We start from the raw sequence: 20,798 nt of genomic DNA on the forward strand, positions 1-20,798 counted from the left end.
TATCAAGTAATTATGAAAATAAATCTAATGGAAATGTGATTAGAAAAAATATTATAACCTTACTGGGGACTAGGGAATTTCTTGTCATAACATGTAATTTTTTAAATTTTGGTTGAGTGTTAACCTGCAAATAGACCCAACCTCACCTCTGTAAAAGCCATTTTGAATTTTTTTTCATTAATTTATCAGGGAGGACATCTGGAATATTTGTCTTTATCATATAGTTGGTCTTACTTTAAAAATAGTTATATTTGAGTTTGAGATTAACTAAATCACCCATTTTCCTATTAAAAGACATTGGAAAAAGAAAATAAATGCAACTGGTTTTGTTTCAGAATACCAGAGGAGGACATTTGCATTTGCAGAGTGCTGTTGAAAGTCATGAAAAACTCACTGGAGAAGCAATGTATAGGGTTGTCCCATGGTCTTGATTCAATCCCATGCAAGTCATTGATAATGTGATGGGTTTTTATTTAATGGATCATATGTATGGTGTAGCCATTATAATAGGAAGTTTTAAAAATTACTCTCAGGAGAGGGCATATGTGCCACAATACTTTGAGAGATTTCAGATCTTACCGAAAGGATTTTGCCTGATTTTGCCTGATTGTCTTTGGTCCTTGCTAGGGGGACTATCTGCTGTTCTGACCACTGCTCTGATGACTCTAAATTACCTTTGAATCATCTAGAAAGCATAAGGTATATGAAAATTCTCTGGATTCACTAAATGGGGCTGTATAAAGGTGTAGAAAGAGTGTACTGGTTTTGACTGGAAAAGGGACCGTGCACTGGAAGGAACTTGTGTTTAAAATAAGATTGACTAAAAAATGCAAAGAGAATAAGAAATGATTTGGATCAAATAGATAACATCCACTGAGCACTGGATTGGTTAATACCACATTAGGAGGATATAAGTAAGCAGCTGCATTATTTTAGAACGGGAAGAGAATTATATTTCCACAAGGTTTCCTTGCAGCTCTTGCACATTTTAATATCATTTCCCCTGAGAAGCATGTTGATACTCTTTAAAATATATAGGTCAATAAAATGTAGAAATACATAATGAAGATACTAATTTTGTAGAAGTTTATGTGAGTTAGCAACAGAAAAATCTCTTATTCTAAAAGAAGAATGTGCAGGTATTTAAAATGTGAAGTAACAGACATAAACCACAAACCATTATCTTTACCTTCAATATTAACCAGCCCTGAAATAAGATTCTTAAAGATACTTGATTGTCTATGTATTTTTTTCCCTCCCACTGTTGCAGTGCAATAAAAGGGCTGAAATAGTACTGAACTGGCAGTTTTAGGACATTTCCCTTCCATTTTTGTAGAGTTTGAGGAACCAGTATTTCTGATTATCAGTTAAAATTTACAGAAAATTCTCTTGGATACATGCAAGTTTGTGACACTGTGAAAATTCACCATCACTGGCTAGTGCCTTTAGGACTTTCTGATAATTTTGGAAATGAACTCTTGCTAGACTGCTCTTTTATTTCACTTTCACTTTTTAAACATTATTTACATCAGTGTTAACATCTGGAAATTGCTACCCTTTGAAAAGTGTTTCTCAGTAGCTCCAAATTATTCCCATCCAACAATTTATGGCCAGAAAGAAGTCCCCCAAAATATCTTTCTGCTATAAAATTGTACTTGTTTGGAAAACATTTAGAATTACCTTAGAATGAGATCAATTTAGAATTCCTGTACTAAATGAGCTCAGTTAAAAGTTTCACATAAATGTCCCTCTATTTTTATGCCTCACTGCTGTTTTTATCTCTGTGTGTACTGTTTGCTATATAATCTGATTAGCCACATGTTAAAAAAAAATATTCTTTTGATTGCACTTGTTGTCTTTTTTATACTGAAGTTCGTACTAACTATTCATAATGGTCCCACTGGACTTAAAATTTACAACACCATAACTGATAGTATCATCACTGATTATCTGTCTTTTATTAACAACTCATTCTTGATAGTTTTTAAAAAAAATTAATTCAAAGATTAAAAGAAACCAATCTGCTTGATTGAAAATAAAGCTTATTGGCATAAGAAAGTTTAAAGTCTTAGACCAGTTTTTTAAAAATATAACATATTTACCTGTCCTCTTTTTTCATCTCCCACTCCTTCTAAAAATATGTTGATAAAAATGATTTCATAAAGTAGTTTATACCTCTTGTCAAAAAGGAAAATATTCAGTTATGATCCAGGACAATACCCAATGATCTTAATATTTCATAGAAAGAGTCAGCATCATTCCCTCCGATAGATGGTAGTTAACGTGCTCATGAACATCCATTCATGTACATTATAGCTTCTTTTACTGCTCCCTGTTCCTAGCTTCCAGCTATGTAATTAATTTGATAATGTAAGACTTGACAGGTGGTTTTAATTTTCTGGACCACTGAGAGGGAGACATGAGATTACAGTCAGGGAATACAAATATAACCAAGATATTTATTTTAATATGATTGTTTTAGCTGGTTTTCTTACAAATGTGTGAGGATATTTTACTGGCTTGGAACAAATAGGGGCAAGGGATTTAGACTGTTCTTAGGGTCAGGTTGTCTGATTAGTAGGACAAGAATATTTTTTCAGAAGAATAATTTTCCTCTGCACTTTCCCTGGTTTATGATTTTTGCTGTAAAAATATTTTTCAAGTTGGATTACTTTTTCATACACTAGTAAGAGTCTTGCAAGTTGAGGACCTTTTTTTTAATAGACATTTCTCTGAAAAGGGGGCTTAAGAACTTTAAAAATGATACCTAAATTGTACAACAGTTAGAGAAGTGCTAACACCTAGTTAAAAGAAATGCTATTCTCTCTCCCATCCAAGACAGTGTCATCATTTTTGCCTGGTTGCCCTTGAGTGTTTTATGGTGCTGGAATGAAAAGCTGGATAATTCTACCCGTTTTGCTCTCACGGCTGTAATAGTGGATTGTCTTGCAGTTGTGGATGAATTTTAACTAAAATGTGCATGAAAGGAAGTATTTCCTACTTGCTGATAGAAAATTGAGACATGGCATAGATCAAATGTCAGTCTCACAAAATGTAAATGTTGGGGGGAAAAGAGGCAGTTTTAAGTGAAAGGCTCCTAAAATCATATCTCTTGATTTCCGGTGTTTTTCACTATTCACTGAACTATCTTTCTTTCCCCAGTATATCCCTACTCTTAAGGCAGAACTCAAGAATGATAGATTTTATCCAGTTTTATATTACTTACAGGAACCTAGATTCAAAATTACTTGATAAGCAAATGTTTCCGAAGCAGCCTTATCTGTATTCTAGTCTTCTGTACACAAGTAAAACTCATGTGTGGTAAACTACATAGCTTCTGACTAAAGTAAAAATAATTAGGAGGGAAATACTACTCGTAGAAAGCAAGAGTATTATAAAGGAAGAGAATGACAGCAACATTCATATGAGGTTTGAATTCATCAGTCTTGTCCCTTGATTGGTGATCTGGTTTCTTACCCACTGCATACAGTCATTCGAGTATCCCAGCCTCAGAAAATGTTGGAAACTCATGGCCAATCCTAGCATTGTGAGAGAGGGAAGCAGCAGTCCCGGAGCAAATTATTTCTTATGAAGATTTAAGGAGTCAGTCAGGTGGAGTGGGACCTTGCTAAGGACTGCCATGAGAAAATGCAATGGAAGTTCATTCTCAAAGTTGCAGACTTCTTTATAGAGAAATAGGTTGGGAACGTAAAGGATTATTTAGAGAATGCAAAATCAGCTTTTCTGCAAAGTTCCTTAAAACATAGAGCCTTTAGTCAACTGCTAGTGGACAGAGGTTTATACAATGGTGATTCCCTGAAGTCAATAGATAGTTGCATTGGGATCAAGACATCACACTTCACAAATGGCTGCAATATCTGTGCAAGGAAATTATGTTCAAAGTGTTTATAGAATCATTTAAAATCATAGAATCATTTAGGTTAGAAAAGACCATCAAGATCATTGAGTCCAACCATTAACTTAACATTGCCAAGTCTGCCACTAAACCATGTCCCTAAGTGCCACGCCTACAAGTCTTTTAAATACTTCCCAGGCTGGTGACTCAATCACTTCCCTGGGCAGCCTGTTCCCATGCTTGACAACCCTTTCAGTGAAGAAGTTTTTCCTAATATCCAATCTAAACCTCCCCTGCTGCAACTTGAAGCTGTTTCGTCTCATCCTATCACTTGTTACTTGGGAAAAGAGATGGACATCCACCTCATTATAACCTCCTTTCAGGTAGTTGTAGAGAGTCATAAGGTCTTCCCTCAGCCTCCTTTTCTCCAAACTAAACAGCCTCAGTTCCCTCAACTGCTTCTCATAAGACTTTTTCTGTAGACCCTTCACCAGCTTCTTTGCTCTTCTTTGGAGGCGCTCCAGCAACAAAGTGTCTTTTTTGTAGTGAGGGGCCCAAAAGTGAACACAGTATTTGATGTGCAGCCTCACCATTATGTCTGTTGTAGTTTGGCTGAAGAGACAAAGCCTTTTTCTCACTCACCTGTATTCAATACTGTCAATGGTAGAATACTGCTCCCATGCTTCCATTTTTATCTGACAGCATGTTTAATCTGGTATGACCATACTGAGCTAAGCTTCTTTTCCAAAGCAAAAATTCCTTGCTGCTTCCTTTTAAGTTGACTTTGATTATGGGATAGCTCTACCAGTTCAATGCTTGTGAGCAGCACAGTGCGGGTACCACCTGGAGAAGGGTTAGGGTCAACTCTTAGAGAATTTGACTATGAGATACAAAGAAAGAGGATATGATGAAGGAAAAGAACACTACACCAAGAAATAAGTCAACAACCTCTTCAAGCAAGTCTTACAGAATATTTATGTTTGGTTTTGTACTTGGGCTACTCATGACCTCTGATTGCTTCATCTTTTTCTTACAGAATAGCAGTCAGTATAAGTTTCCTCTTTATGTCTCTTTAGAGGTGCAAAGAAACCCAAAGGAATATAAAAGAATAAAGTGCAGTAGATATTTAATGAAACCTTACAATATCCCATCCATACACATTCTCTGTTCATGAGTTTGTCATAGAAAAAAAAACCCTTTGTTAAAAATGTCACCAGCACATAAGGCCATAATCAACTTTTTACTATGCTCAGTCAGGACAGAAACACTACTTGGTTATTTATGACTTTATCCTGTATTAGAATTCCACCAACAACACACACAAAATGATAGAGGGACTCAGGAACTCATGTGCAATATCAGAGAAGGGGTCCTGGTGCCATTATATATGTTTTGTAAATTGACCTGATTCTATTTGTCATACTGCCTGTTGCCCTAGGTGTTTTGTTTAAATATTAATCTATTATTAAATATTAATCCAGAGCAATGTTACAAACTGAAACACACGTTTGATCAGTGACTCTGCATATACTTCCACTTAATCATATCTGAATGCATGTTCAGCATTTAGCAGTTCTACTGTCAGCTTCATCTCCATTCTCACCTGCTTTCCTCCCGCTGTGTTTTCTAAAGAAATGGTTTTGTGAAATTACTTGGTGATATTTTTCTTTTTTAAAGGTCCTGCCTGGCCTTGGTGTACAATCTTAGATATTTTTACTTACTGTCACCAGAGCCTGAACAAGATTTCAGTCACTGTTTACCAGTGACATAACTCTGTAATTTCATACCTGAATTAATCCCTTTAATGAAATATTCTCCTGCTTTATAGGAGCAGTTAAATGGCTGTCCTCTTAAACTGAAGGCTATGTGGTTTTCTAACCCCAAGAATCCCAGAATAACTCTATTTTCTGAAGGACAGGGACAAATATTTTTCTATAAAGGAGATGACCAAGAATGACTGACCTGCAAGTAAGTAGAGAAGAAATGGCTTCAAGAATTGTCTAAGGGGATCTAGTTCAGAAATAAAAAGTCTTCTAAGGAAAATCAGCATTTCTTGGATCTCTTTCTTTCTGAGCTATAGTGAGTAGCAGATAGAAAGACTACTGAGCAACATTCAAGATTAGGCAGCTGTCTGAAAAAAAGGCTGTGTGAGTAAACCAGAGCAGGCATTTCTCTGTTGGCACAAGGTTGGATAAAAATAACAGGTGCCTCTCTCTTGTTGAGAGGCAGCAGTGAGGATTCATGGAAAATGGAGCTAGTGAAGAGCTCTGAATTTTGGTAGGCCTACACTTGGCAAAAGAAGGCAATGCAATTATTTGGTTGGGCCATCTCTTCTTGGACAAATAAAGAATTCATTAGAAACCAGCACTGGAAAATTGTTCGGCAAATCCCATCTCAAATAAGATTCTGGCTCCCCTAAGTTTGTTAAAAACAAAGATTCTTAGGGCAAATTAGGTCATACACCTTTACAGGGTAGAAATCTGGTGTTTGTTTTGTCTTCAAAGTATCTAGAGTGCTATGGACTGTGAATATTAACGTTAAAAACAATGTTTAAACAGTACCAACTATTACTTGACCGATCTGCCAAATAGTAGGTTTGGCAAGTAAACAAAATGTGATTAATAAATATAATTTCTTGACTTGAACATTAAATGGATTTTCGTATCTCACAAATCTTATTAGTAGACTGGCAAAAACTCTCTTTGCAATACAGGCTTACCTTAAGTGAAAAAATAGGGTCGAGAGTGCACAGTTAGAGTGCATGGGGTGCTAGAGAGTAAGAAAAACTTACTGACATTTGCAATGTCTTCTGTTCAGAAATGAAAATGTTTGATATGTTAATATGTTAGGGATATCTGGAAAAAATGCAGTTATTGCAACCGAAGTGTTGGAAAAGATCAGTAGTAGTTTCTGGTATTAATATAGCTCTCAATTAACTTCTTGATGTTCTCTGCTTGGGAGAGGATCCTTTACTTCCATCCACAGAGCAATGAAAAGGAACCTCTGTAGGATTCTACTTGTCTACCCAAAGGTGAAAAGTAAAAGAGTAAGAGCGGGGGAGGACTTTCATACTACCATTCCCTGTCTTTCCCTCAAACAACGAGGCAGTGTAGTTGCATGGTGTAGCGGCAAGTAATCTGTGAGAAACTTTCCTTCAGAGACACTGGGTTCCTTCGTTGCAGATTACCACTGTGTCTGTTCCCCATAGGTATTAACACCTTCCCCACCACCTTAAAAGGTTAGGAAAGAGAAGCTATGATGAGAATTAACTGCCAGGACCATATCTGAGCAGTGTGTTATTCCTGCTTCTGAATGGTAAAGTGGCTGACATGCCTGGTTGTCACAAAGTTGAATGGGGCAGTAGGGGTATGAGGAATCATGGAGTGAATGTGGAAAGAGGAAGAGAGGGAACACCCATGTCATTACTTTAGTATTATAGTAGAGCTTCTTGAACTGATTTTTATGTTTTGTTTTGAAAGTTTTAATTTTCTTCAGTTTTCTCCCATGGGATTTAAATGCTTTTTATTCCTAGTTTTCTTGTTTGAAATCATCTTTCACTCAATCTGCCTTGTATGTTTCCTGGTCATAAACTTCTATGAAAAGGATAAAAGCTGGATTATCTCATGTTGCAAGAAGCACAGAGGTAATTAAGTTAAGTCCCAACATTTCTTTCTTTTTGTCCTGCCTCCTGCAAGACCTCCCGATGCAGCAGGAGTGAACCTCTGATCATTCCACCTCTATGGTCAAATCCACAAAAACCATAAAATTGGTTCATTAAAGGTGTATTTGCAGTTTGAATCATCTCTACTTCTGCAATGAGTCATGTCCTCTCATATCACAGAATCACAGAATTGTCTAGGTTGGAAAAGACCTTGAAGATCATCCAGTCCAACCATCAACCCAACATTAACAGTTCCCAACTACACCAGGTCCCTCAGCGCTAAGTTGACCCTACTCTTAAACACCTCCAGGGATGGGGACTCCACCACCTCTCTGGGCAGCCCATTCCAACGCCTAACAACTCGTTCTGTATCAGGGGCAAGGAGTCAAATGTATGGTTTTCTTTTCTCTGAAGGGTTACATTAATTTTGCAGCTTGCTAATTGGGATGATCTTCATGATAAAGTTGGGTGTTTTCTGCTTTTACTGTACAAATAATGTCCCCTTTGATAAATTTAAAACGTCAGGAGGCTGTCACATTAAGAAAGACTAGCAGTCTCTCCCTAGCATGACTAAAGGCTGTATAAGGTCTTTCTCCAGTGGTTTTATAGGTGTCACTTAGCAAATCTGCAAATTCAGATCTGATACTCCTGAGTGGATTGTGCAGTATGTTGCAGCACATGTGCTAGCTCAGAATAGTGTAGAAGGTACTGTTGTTAGTCTTGTAGGTACAAGGTGCTTGTCATAGTTTATTATTTCACTGTTGACAATCCTCATAAGTTGGAAGAAATCTGAAAGTAAATGAAAGGTCTGTTTTTCTCTGGTGACGTATGAGAAACTAGCTCATGGTAATCTTTGTCCAGGCATTACTTAGCGTGTGTCGATATTTCTGGAAAACAAAAAGATAGTAATGTAGAGAGGTCAAATATGCTGAGGGGGTAGAATAATTGTGCTTCAAAAACAGCCTCATTGATTCCTCCTACTCACTTTTTTCCTAGCATCTCTGACTCACTCCCTATTCTGTGGTTAAAGGTAAACTAGCAGCTTTGTTTTGTAGTGTTATATATATGATAACTTAAAACAGTATAGAAGATAAATGTTCTAATTCTCAGTTTTACACTGAGAAGCAGATGAACAATGGGAAAAAAAGATAAGGAGGGCTGCAAAAAGGACAAAGAAGTTCCAGAGAATTCATATGTTAAAATTTTGAGGCTATCTTTTATCATCTAAATCAAAATTTCTATTGGTAGATGATACAGGAGAGAAAAAAGCCACAGGAATTTAAGATGTGAATGATGCATATATTTAATGTCTATGTAAATGTTATTGCATGAGGAATCTGATTAATTCATACTAATTATAAAAATTGATTTCTGTTTTTTCATTAATTAATTAAGTATATAAATAATATTTTTATTTTGAGATAAATAGTTACTTAATATTGACATGATAACCAGTCTCTCTACAAAAGGAAGTTGTAAAATTAATACATAATATGAAACCGTGATTTTCACTAAACTCTTAGTTTATTTCACTTTTTTATGGAATAGTAGTTAATTAATCAGCCTTTAAAATGCCCCTATAAGTCTACGAATGTTAAAAATGGAATATTTTATACATTTATAGAGAGAAATAGTAGTATATGATACCTTCCACTGAGTTTGAAAAAACCCCCCCAAGCCCTATTTAAAATATGTCTTTGTTTCATAGATGACATTTCTATAACATCACATCCAATTAAAGAGAGCTGAATTACAAAGAAACAAACAATAAGACTATAAAAGAACAGTCTAATTGGGTTATAAATTTGCTTAAAGGCTGGTTGGCCTCCCCTTGCCCCATCCCCAACAATAAATTGGAAGGTGTGTTTTAAAAAAACCCACTTACTTTCATAGTGATGTGTATATACAAAGAATCAACAACGCTAAAATTCAGTTCAGCTTCATCTGTTTCTTCATATGGATGTTAATAGATACATTATCTTAATGGCTCACCTAATCAACATAATGTGAATTTTTGATTTTGCCTGATGACAATTCATTCACGTCTTTTGTGAAACAATTATACTGAGGATGTCAGGGCAACAATATCTTTAATTTGAATTTTGTATATGTGGCTTAAAAACATAAAGCAAAATTGCCGTGCATTATAGTGAAAGCTGTAAAATATAACAATCTTATTAAAGGAGCCTCCTATCTTCAAATAAACAGCCCTAAATGATACAAAATGTAGAGAAAAGAGTGCTGCTTTACCTTATTAGAAAACCTACCTCCATTTTTGCATTTTCAATAGGAAGGTTTGGGGAGTTTTTTATTCTCTTTCTGCCTCTCTTTGGTGCATGTACTCAGAATGTCTGAAGTTTTGAGTCAGGAAATGTTTCCTGCTGTCTGGATTTCTGTAAGAATGTCATAAATGGAGGTTTTTTCTTTAAATTCAGGAAAGCCATGGCTGGTGGCTTTTATCAGTAGATCTGACGGTGTTTTATGAAGAACATCAGGGTTGTTTTTCCCAAATTGAAACACAGAGAAGAGGAGGTCACCAAGGAGGCCAGAGGAAAAAGTAAAATTGAATTGAGGGTCCTGCTCTTTGGTCACTTGAAAAGTCACAAACAAGAGAATAAGACCCTGCACTTGGATTTCTACTCACTCTCTACCTGCATTGACTGATCACAGAAACAGGCTTTACAAACTTCCTGTGTCATCGGGTTGTCTCTTTTGTCACCTGGAATGGTGGATATTTTATGTTGCAGGTGTGGTGAGGCAGCACTGTGAGAACAGAAATAAAAGAGATTGGAGAAGAAATATTATCTTTTTTTCAGACAAGTGGATATCAATGGAGCAACAAACCAGATGTTATGAAGTGACTTCTTTGGATCTGAAACTGAAGCAGCCAATGTGAAGTGAAATCCAGCTTTTCTGTCATTCCCTAGATTTGTTGGCTTGTAGAATAGCTCCAAGATACAGTCTTCAGTAGGTAATTTTAGCTGGATTTACACTGAGCAGTTAGCAAATGCACTTACCTTTCCTGCAATTTTCATTCCCTAGTCACCCTTAACCTCCTGCGCTAAGCTGCAGCTCTCCTGTGGGAATCGAGGCAGGGGATGAAGGACAGCTATCTGCCATGGCCAAAATTCCCACCACAGGGAGCTTCCACCAGCAGCAGAAGGCACAGCTGACAGCAGGTGCTTGAAAGCACTCCAAGGCCCTGGCGTTTATCAGGTCTTATTTCATAGTTATCCTTTGCAGGAGGAGACAAATTCACCAGCAGTGCACAGGGTACCTGCTAGATGCTGTGTTGCACACACTCCTTGTGAGTTCAGAGAGAAGCTGTGGCGGGGCAGGGACCAGAAACTGGAATTTCTGTCTTGCACTTCTGTGTTCATGGCTTCTTATTTCTGCAGGGTGCACAGGCTATGCATGGCATACTTTAGCATGTGAGATTCTTCTGTCCCTGAAATAGCATATCAAAATGCATTTTTGGATGCCTAAAAACAGGCTTCCAGCACCATTTTAAATGGCCTGACATATCCCTCCTGACTTACAGCTGTTTTTCCTAAAGGGCACAGGTCTCTTGTAGGTTCTGTATGATGACTGCAAGCCCTGTGTGGATGTCTTGAAGGCTTTAAGATATTTTCAGTGTCACTCAACATCCATATTTAGACACCAGAATCATGCTTTGTCTGTATCGCAGAGGCACCATTTACTTATTTGGATTTTATCTCCCTGTACCAACTATAATTATTTTTCAGTAAAGCCAAACAATTCAGTTCAAGCATGTGAACCCGCTTCTGTGAAGCTTGTTATAACAGCATTGAACCAGGGCTCTTAAGCATTCACTCTCCCACTAGATACCACCCAGGTAAGAATTAATGGTTTTGTAGGTGATCGGGCAAGTCCATCCTGACTGAACTAAAGTAGAGACAGTTTCTGGTTTCACAGAGAGTGGTTATGAAGTTTGGGGGCTAATCAAAATCTTTGTCTGTAAAATGAAATATCTAAGAAGGTCAGTCAACTTCCCTTTACATTAGTTTCTTATTTTTGTAGACATGAGTACTGAAAAAAATGTGAACAAATTTGATTGTACAGTTTACCTGTGGGTTATTTGACTTATGTAAGTTATTTGCTCTTTCTTAATTGTGCTCTGTGGTTGGTTACCTAATTTACATCCCAATAAATTTATTGGCAGCAGTAACCTCTCCAACAGAAGACTAATCACTGGCAAGTGTTGCCTGGCTCACAGTGGATTCTAAATAATGTATACACCTGACTGTGCATAAGTAGTCTTGTTACATGTAAATCAACATTGTGGTAGGAGAAACAATCATTCTCCAAATGTTTGTGCGAGCAGAAAGGAATCTCCAGTTTGGAAATGGAAGATGCAGCACTTCTGAGTGACTGCCTTGCATTGGCCTCTTGTTGTGTTTTCTGCTGGTTCTGGATAGCTGCTGCATTTTCATGGTTTGGGCTGCCTATGTGGTTTTGGTCATTTTTTTCTTTTCTTTCCTTTTCACTTGTTATCTTGGATAATTTTTATTATCTTTTTCTTAGTATTTTTCTGACTGGCTGGTTGTCTTCCAGCTATCTTATTTCAATTTTGAAAGTATCCTTATACTATTTGCTGGGTTATACCTAAGAAGAGCCACTGCAGTGCACTGTCTTTGCATGTAACCATTCATTCTGCCTTACACAATATCCCAGTATAAATTTTATTTCAGGAAACTTACTCCTGATTTATCCTGGTGTAATTGAGAAAAGAATGTGGAATTGTAATATGTCAGGGTGTAAACCCTCCAAACAAATATCTGGTCTAGGGGAAAAAAGACTGAAATTTTTGGAGGAGTTTGGATTGGTTTGCTGATTTCCTATTTGAGGTTCAGTAGGATTTGTGCATCAAAAGCTATACTGCATTCTCTGAAAGTTCATATTCAAACTTTCAAGGTGGATTTCTGGCCCTCTGAGTAGATGGCATTAGCATTAGCCAGAAATTTGCCATAAGGGCAGCTAGCACACAAGTGGATACACATGTACACACACATGTTTATTATTGTAAATTTTCCTTTCAGACCAGAGCTCTAACCCTAACTAGCAGATTGTTCTAAGACATTTTCAAGCCTTTGCTGGTGCCCATTTCTCTATACTTTTTTGATCATGCCTAGAAGAAAATGTTAGAGAAGAGTGAGACCTCTGTGGGAGCATCAGCTCCCTCCAGCAAGTGTGTGCAGAGGAAGCCACAGAGGAAAACCAGCAGTCTCAGCATGATGCTAATACCTCTCAGATGCTTGTCTGCGAAAGCAGCTTGTCTAGTACACAGAAAGATGAGTCAGCTTATGCCACCTGTGGCCTGACTAGGTTGAAACTGAGAAGAGCTGTGTCAGTAATCTCATCTAGGAGGTCACATACACTGCACTTTGGTGGAACTTAGTGCCAATAGGTGGTCAGAGGAACATGAGTGTTTATTACCTAAGACAACTGTGTGAAAGTCAACTCCTCTGTTTTCTTTCAAACTGGAACAGAAAAGTAGTTTTCACATACTCCAGGCTGCTGTCAACGAGAAATGGCAGCTGCCTCCAGCAAGCTATTTGGCTGTAATACCTCAGTTTTAGTGTGTTTTCTGATTTGGATACAGCAGTGGGGGTTAGATCATTGCCTGAGCCAACTCTTTGGGCTCGGGCCCAATTCAAACATATGATATAAACATACTCAGAAAATTGAACTATAAAGGCATAGTTTTGCTCAGTAGATCTGTGTGTCAAAAAATGAGTAATCCTAAACAGATACTCTCAAAATGAATTGCCTTTTTCTTCCAAAATGATATGATTTCAATGAGATTACCAGAGTAAAATGCTTCTACTGAATTTTGAAACATCAGTGTTGCAATATTTGTTGTTGATTTGATATATTGCTTTTTGATCTGTTTCCCTCCAGCTTCAATATATATACAGATCTGTCAGGAATAATGTTTCCTGTGCTATTCCTTTGCGTTGCAATTTTTTGCTCTGTCTTGAAGTATTAAAAATGTATTGCATCTAAAATCAATACCAACTTCTAAATGGGTACCAAATCCTGGGAAATAACTTAAAATTATCTGTGGACCCTCCTCTCTCCATGAAAAATAAAGTGAGACTTTGCAGTCTTTTCCTTTGCAATTGCATTAGGGATTAGGATAATGAGCACTATCACTGCAGACTGTAAAAATGTGAGAAACAGCATGGAAAAACAAATTAATCAGCAAAGGGAATAATTGCTGGAGTCATGCACTGGAAATTCTCGCTGCTCAAAAATGTTTTATTTTTTTTTCTTAATTAATTTTAATAAACTGAGAATGCCTTTATTTATTTAAATACATAATAAAAAAAAGGATTAGTTTGTGACTCTACCTGTGTAAGATGAGTCCAGGAACAGGATTTGGACTGCAGCTGGTCTCTCCCAGCCTACGTCTGCTGCTTCTGCTTACAGGTGTAAGTAATCTGCATGGGAGCTATTCAGGCTGTACTCCTTCAAACATCATGGATGAATTGGCAGGCACACTGACGGAGGTATTATTATTTCTGGAGCCATATCCCTTCCCTCTGCTTTCTGCACTCACTTTATGCTGAGATGAGACCAGGGGCTTCACTGCTCCCTTGTGATAAGTGTGGTTCTTTCAGAAGACTTGATGGTCTCATCTTTATTTTGGTTGTAGACTGACACAATTAATCAAGTGTACTCTTAAATAACTTCTAGTATGGAAAGGTGATTTAGCTTTTTCTCTGTCTTTTTTATCTGTTCTAAACAAAATCTTGTTCACAGGGCTTCCAGCACTATTGCTTGACCTGAGTTCAGCTATATGAGAAGCCATTAGATCTCTGCCCTTCTCTCTGATGAAAGCCTTCTCCACTCGACAGCTTCTCGATAGGCAATCCCCTGCAGTGCTCAGTCATGGAGAAGTAGTAAGAGCAAATGAGCAGATGAGCAGCAGAAAGGAATGAAATAAACATGCTTTGCCCCTGGAAAGTATTTAACTGAGCAGTATTTTTCTGAATAATAAGCTTTAGCGTTGCTCAAAAATCAATATTTCCAGGAGTATTATTACTTCTGTATTATTCATGCATTTTAACTTATTTTACAGAATATAACCCAAATGTTATGACAGGTGTCAACAGAAAAGCAATGACTTTTTCTGTCACATTCTCATAAAGTGTCTCAGGTTCAAACACACATTAGTAATAATTAATAACTGTAGTAGACTTTTTCTTATGAAAGGAAATATTTCTAGGTATTAGCCAGAATAGCTGAGTTAACTTTGCGGGAGCGGGGAAGTGAAGACGTGGCTTAACACTGCATGTTCTGCTACCGTTATTCTCTTCCTCTTAGAAATGGGATAAGGAGGATCTTGACACAGATAACTCAATCAGGTTTTTCCTGAACTACAGTAAATACATGCCATGTCAGAGCCTGTGTAATGGTTCTGCCCTCAGGGCATCAGAGATCAGGAATCAAATGCAGGTGCGGGGATGTTTATGATACAAGGGAGTTTTCATCCTTCTGTCCTTTTCCAGTCTATAACTGATGGAGAATAAGAGCGACTTGGTTAGCCCTGTGCCTCCCATATCACATTATAATGGCTCCTCCAGAAAAACCTGTTAAATATGGTGGGGTTTTTTTGTGCTGTCGGGGTGCAGTAGTGTTGGGAAGAAGGAAGGGGGTGGATTTTTCCTAATGTTTGGCCACTCTACTAAGCAAATACATGTTGAGCATGGACAGAGGCTAAGGGCAGCCAGGAAACTGGCAAGATACTAATGGTGTAAAGAGTGGGTTTCTTTTTTTTTTTTTTTTTTTTTTTTGTGGAATTTTAAGAAAAAAAAAGGGGTAAGACATTGCCAAAATGGCAGAAGTCAGGAAAGGAAAATGAGAAAAAGGGAACATGCATGTGGGGCTTGAATCTGCCCCTTAATGTCATTAATTTTCACCAAACTCCCTCATCAGCCTTGCTGAGGCTGTTGCTCCTGATGTTTACAGTAAGGCAGGAATCACTTTGAGGAACGGGGAGCAGCATGATCTGTTCAGTACATCATGGGGACTAAGAGGATCCATAGGCTGAGGCTCTCTTTCTTATAAAGGCAGGTACTACTGCTGTTCTCTCTGCATTGTGTGTGTTTGCTATGGGTGCAAAAATGCTCTACTGAATTCTAGCATGGAACTCAGAGACAAAGAGAAAATGTGCTACAAATTTTGTCTTATTCATCAGCTGCTTTTGCATACAACAGTTGGCATCTGCAGAATACGAATCATTCTTCACTTATGGTCTTTAGCTTAGAAAAACTTGATGCTTAAAGATTTATTCGAAAATCAGTTTTTCAAAATCCTGTTTATTTTTGAGTTGCCTTTAAGTCAATATCAGTCTGAGAAGTTAAGAGAAGAGCAATGAGGAAAGCTAAAAATCCTAGAGGAGGTCTTGGGGATTTCAAAATGAGAATGGGAGACCCTAATGTAGACAGTAAAATGTGATCTTTGCTTCCTTCAGACACATCTTGTCCTTCCTATGATTTCTTCAACTCTGTTTCCCCCAGTGGAGCACTTATGAGCATTGTCCTTTGGGAGGAGCAGCTCATTTTGCTGCTTTTCAAGTATGGCTGGGAAGGGCATTGACCTCTCTTTTCCTTACATACTTGTCAACTGTCTTGCCGTCTACTTGGAAATCTTCATGGAAGATTTGAAGCATGGTGAAAAGTGGTATTCTTTTTCTTCCCATTGAAGATGAGTAAGAAGTCTAGGAGTAACAAGAATTCACTGTGTGCTGTAGGCTCTTTGAAATGTATTTCTGGGGTGCCATTGGCTCAGAAATTAAGTTTTGTACATTTGTTAGACTGCTCAGATAACTTTAAAATCAAGTATGTGTAATATATACATATGTAAATATTACTTAGAATAAAAAATTATAGAGGAGACACTTTTCCTAGAAGATGTGAAATCAGTAAGGACTTTGGCCTTCTCCAGACTGTGATACTACAATTATTACGTATAACTATTTTTACTCAGAAATCAATTTATTCTGTTAATCATGAATTATCTACAGTTACATATTCAACTATTAGTGTACATGTGCACTCTTCATATATTTTAAGATAATTTAATATTTAATTTGCAGCTCTGTAAATGCAGTTGCAATGGTTTGTTCATGAGTTTTGCTGAGAGAGAGGATGTTCTGCTTAGTCAGCTAAAACTAGAAGTTTTAAAGCTAGGTATTAGTTGAGTATTTATCATTTTCAGATTGAGATGATACAGTTGGGTCTGGATCTGAACTTTAGCCTGTTCAATATTTAATGTCTTAAAGATATCTTATTCCCAAAGAGTATCTTTTGGCATTTGAGTCAACATTTTAGTTACCTAGGTCTTACAAGGAGGAAAAAAAACAAACCAGCCTTGAATGTGGAGGTTTCAGCAAAAGCCATGTGCACCATTCATAGGTCTCCAGTCCTTACCTTGGTCTGGACCTCTTTCTGTGTAATCAGTTTAACTCTGGGAACCAAAATTCACAACATTATAAAGCAAAATATTTTCAAAGCATTTGGAAGTTGTTGAGTGTCATTAACTTTGCTTGATTTAGAAAACTGTACACATTCTGCAGTTCAATATCTCAAAAATTCATTAACTGTTAATTAATTCAAGCTTTCTACTTTTGATAACCCACAGTGCTTGATATAATAAAACAAAGAAAATGCTGTTAATCATTGAAATGCCCTATAAATTGATACTGTTACATATTAAACATAGTGACTACGTTTGACTCAAGAGAGCTAATTAGTAAATGTCTGCTATAGCCTTTGGTTACTGAAATCCTAGACTGTGTATTTGCATGAACTATTGATTTCACAGTTATAGTAAGCTTCTCTAGACTCACCATTTTCTGCATATATTTTTCTCACAACCCCCAACAGCACTGGCTGGGACAGGAGAATTCAATCATGCAACATAATATTTAATTCAATAAAACCACATAAAAGGTAGAAGATTCTGGCAAATATCCAGTATGTGACTCTTGTTTTACTCCTAGGTTCAATAGAGGGTTCCTTTCATTGGAAGGGGTGAGCAGGGCTCACTGGTTAACCTGGATCAGTGTTTCCCTGTTTGCCACTGCTACTGGTTCCAGTACAGAGACAGGTGAGGTTTGTGGAGAGGCTTTGGTGGGCTTTGTAGAACTGGGTCTTGATGGACAAGATAGTCTGTGCATCAACTACTTCATTTAATAGAAATATCGATACTTACAGGAAACACTATGAAACATTGATTGCTCAAAATTATTTATTCCTGTCTTTTCTCTGTTGCAAGATTTTATGTGCTATAAGTACTACCTAAGTTAATGAAAAAACTGTCTTATTTTGGCTGAATGTACTTTCAATCATACAAAAACCCTTAGTGTTTTTATCTTTTGGAAAAAAAAAAAGCCCAAACCAAACAACTTTGGTGGATGTTTTTAAAAGTATTAAAAGTATTTCCATCCACAAACCTTTTTTATGGTTAAGACCTTCCTAGATGTCAAAACTTCCAACACTCAGATCTAATTACTTCTGCCTCTGCAGAGGCATCACACACTTTAATTTCTTTATTTGGATGCTATCCAGTGTTGTCTGAAGAGAAATATGACTTTTTTGTGTGTTTATTAGCATTCTTACAGGCTACTGTGAAATTGTAATAAATCAAAAAATAAATGGCAGTCTGACTGTTGCTCACATATGCCATATGCAGGATGCCATACAGTCCCAGCTCATGCTGTTGTTTAATGAGAGTTGAAGGTAGCTCCTACCTTGAGGGAAGTTCTGCTCCAGGGCAAAACTAAAACATTGCTGCATATCCATGCTGAGAACTCTGTTTACTCATTTTCCAATTCTAATAAGGAAGCAGGCCCAAGTGGAATAAGCCAGTGGATTATGCTATGGAAGATTTTAAACCGCATATTTTAGAAGGAGCTTAGAGAGTTGGGTGCCTAAGCTCTCTTACCAGAGCTACCATGGTTCTCAGGTTCTTGAATGCACCACTGTGTGTGAAGCAAAGACTGCCCTATCTGTTTGACACAACTTTAGTTTCCCTGTTGAAATATGCAAATGTAGAATCTGTTTCCAAGGACACATTAGTTATTTTCCCTTAAATACACCAGAGTAGAGGACTGATGTGTAACAACTCGAAAAAGAACAAGTAGTTATGTTGCTTACTTCTGGGGTTGTTAAGGCTGGATGACTTCAATTTCCAGAGTAACTGCAGTTAGCTGTGAGTAAGTGCAATTCTTAGATTTTGATCAGGACTCTAGGAGACTGTTCGCTGTAGTGGCCTTAGCAGTATTCACTACTATGACCTTAATTGTTGGGGTGGTTGTTATTTTTTTATAAACAGGAACATTTTTGTTCATTATAATCTTGTTGCTGGATAATTTATTTTGCAATGAAATCCATGGGAAGCTAAAATTCTGTCTTCACAAAGCTTTCATGAGAACACGATCATAATGTGTTTAAAGATTATATGTTTAATGAACTTCCCTCAAAATACTGTGAACTAATGTAGATGGCACATGTATTTTTCTTTGCAATTGTCCATATTAACCAGGAAAATGGTATTAAAGAAAGTACACAGTTTTCTCAACATCTTTCACTTTGGTGAAATAGAAAAATGTTATCTAACAACATTTCTTTAAAAAAAAAAAAAAAAGGGCAAAACCCCAATTTAAAATACCTGTAATCTTTGCTTTTTTTCATTACAAAAATACATAGAGGAAAAAAAGAGCAGAAGTAGAAATGAGAGATTTGGTTTTAGTTTGGAGAAGATGCAAGTGAAAGCTGCAAGTGAATTTTTAACCACTGGAAACACTAGTTCTACACTTAATTAAATAGTTAATATTTAGTATTGAGAGCATTGAGACTTTAATGAAAAAATTAAAATTAAATCTTTCCATACACCAATATAAGAAGCATTTATCATTTTGAGTAACTCGAGTGCTAAAGAGAAATTCTAACTCTAGAAGTCACAGAATCACAGAATCATCTAGGTTGGAAAAGACCTTGAAGATCACCTAGTCCAACCATGAACCTAACACTAAGTCAAAATACAATGTACAGTCTGTTGCACCATACTTTAATAAAAAACCACATTTCTCATGCAACACAGTCCAGTGCAAAATTGGTAAATTTTGAAGTTTTACTTCCTACTTTCATTGACGTATTTTATTTTAATGTATTGGGTTTGTGTGTGGTGGGATTTTGGTAGTGGGGGAGGGGGATACAGAGGTGGCTCTTGTGAGAAGCTTCTCGAAGCTTCCCCGACTCCAAGTCAGACTCACCTCTGGCCAAGGCCAAGCCAATGAGTGACAGTGGCTGCACCTGTGTGATAACATATTTAAGAAGAGGAACCTGAGAGGAGGAGTTGGATTTGTGAGGGAAACATCTATGCAAACACCAAGGTCAGTAGAAGAAAGGAGGAGGGGGGAGGTGTCGGAGCAGAGACTCCCCTGAAGCCCATGGTGAGAGGTCAGGCTGTGCCCCTGCAGCCCATGGAGGTCCACGGTGGAGCAGATGCCCACCTGCAGCTCTTGGAGGACCCCACGCTGGAGCAAGTGGCTCTGCCCAAAGAAGGATGGGACTCTCAGGGAAGCCTGTGTTGGGACAAATCTTTGCTGGGAGGACTGCAGCCTGCGAGAAGGACTCACACTGGAGCAGGTTAGGAAGAGCTGCAGCCCGTGGGAAGGACTCGTGTTAGAGAAATTTGTGGAGGACTATCTTGTGTGAAAGGGACCCCATGCTGGAGTAGGGGAAGAGTGTGAGGAGTCCTCCCCCCTGAGGAGGAAGGAGCAGCAGAGATAATGGGTGATAAACAGAGCACTATCCCCATCCCCTGCCCCCCACACTGTTCAGAGGTAAGAGGTAGAGGAATTGGGAGCAAAGCTGAGCCCTGGAAGAAGGGAGGGGTGGGGAGAAGGTGTTTTTAAGATGTGGTTGTATTTCTCACTGTCCTACTCTGTTTGATTGGTAAATTAAGTGGTGGTTGTGGTGGTCAAATTAAATTGATACTTCTTTTTCTTCCCCTAAGGAGTCTGTCTTTTGCCTGTGACCATAATGGGTGAGTGATCTGTCCCTGTCCTTGTCTCAAACCCTGAGCCTTTTGTTGTATTTTCTCTTCCCCATCTCTGAGGTGGAAGGAGTGAGTGAGCAGCTTCATGGTGCTCAGTTGCCCTCTGGGTTTAAACCACAACATTTAATTATGTAAATTACAGCTCACATGGTGTTTGAAACTAATTAAGATGTTCTGCTTTTGCCAACA

This window comes from Strix aluco, chromosome 1 (genome assembly GCF_031877795.1).
Source record: "Strix aluco isolate bStrAlu1 chromosome 1, bStrAlu1.hap1, whole genome shotgun sequence".
Classification (NCBI taxonomy): Eukaryota; Metazoa; Chordata; class Aves; order Strigiformes; family Strigidae; genus Strix; species Strix aluco.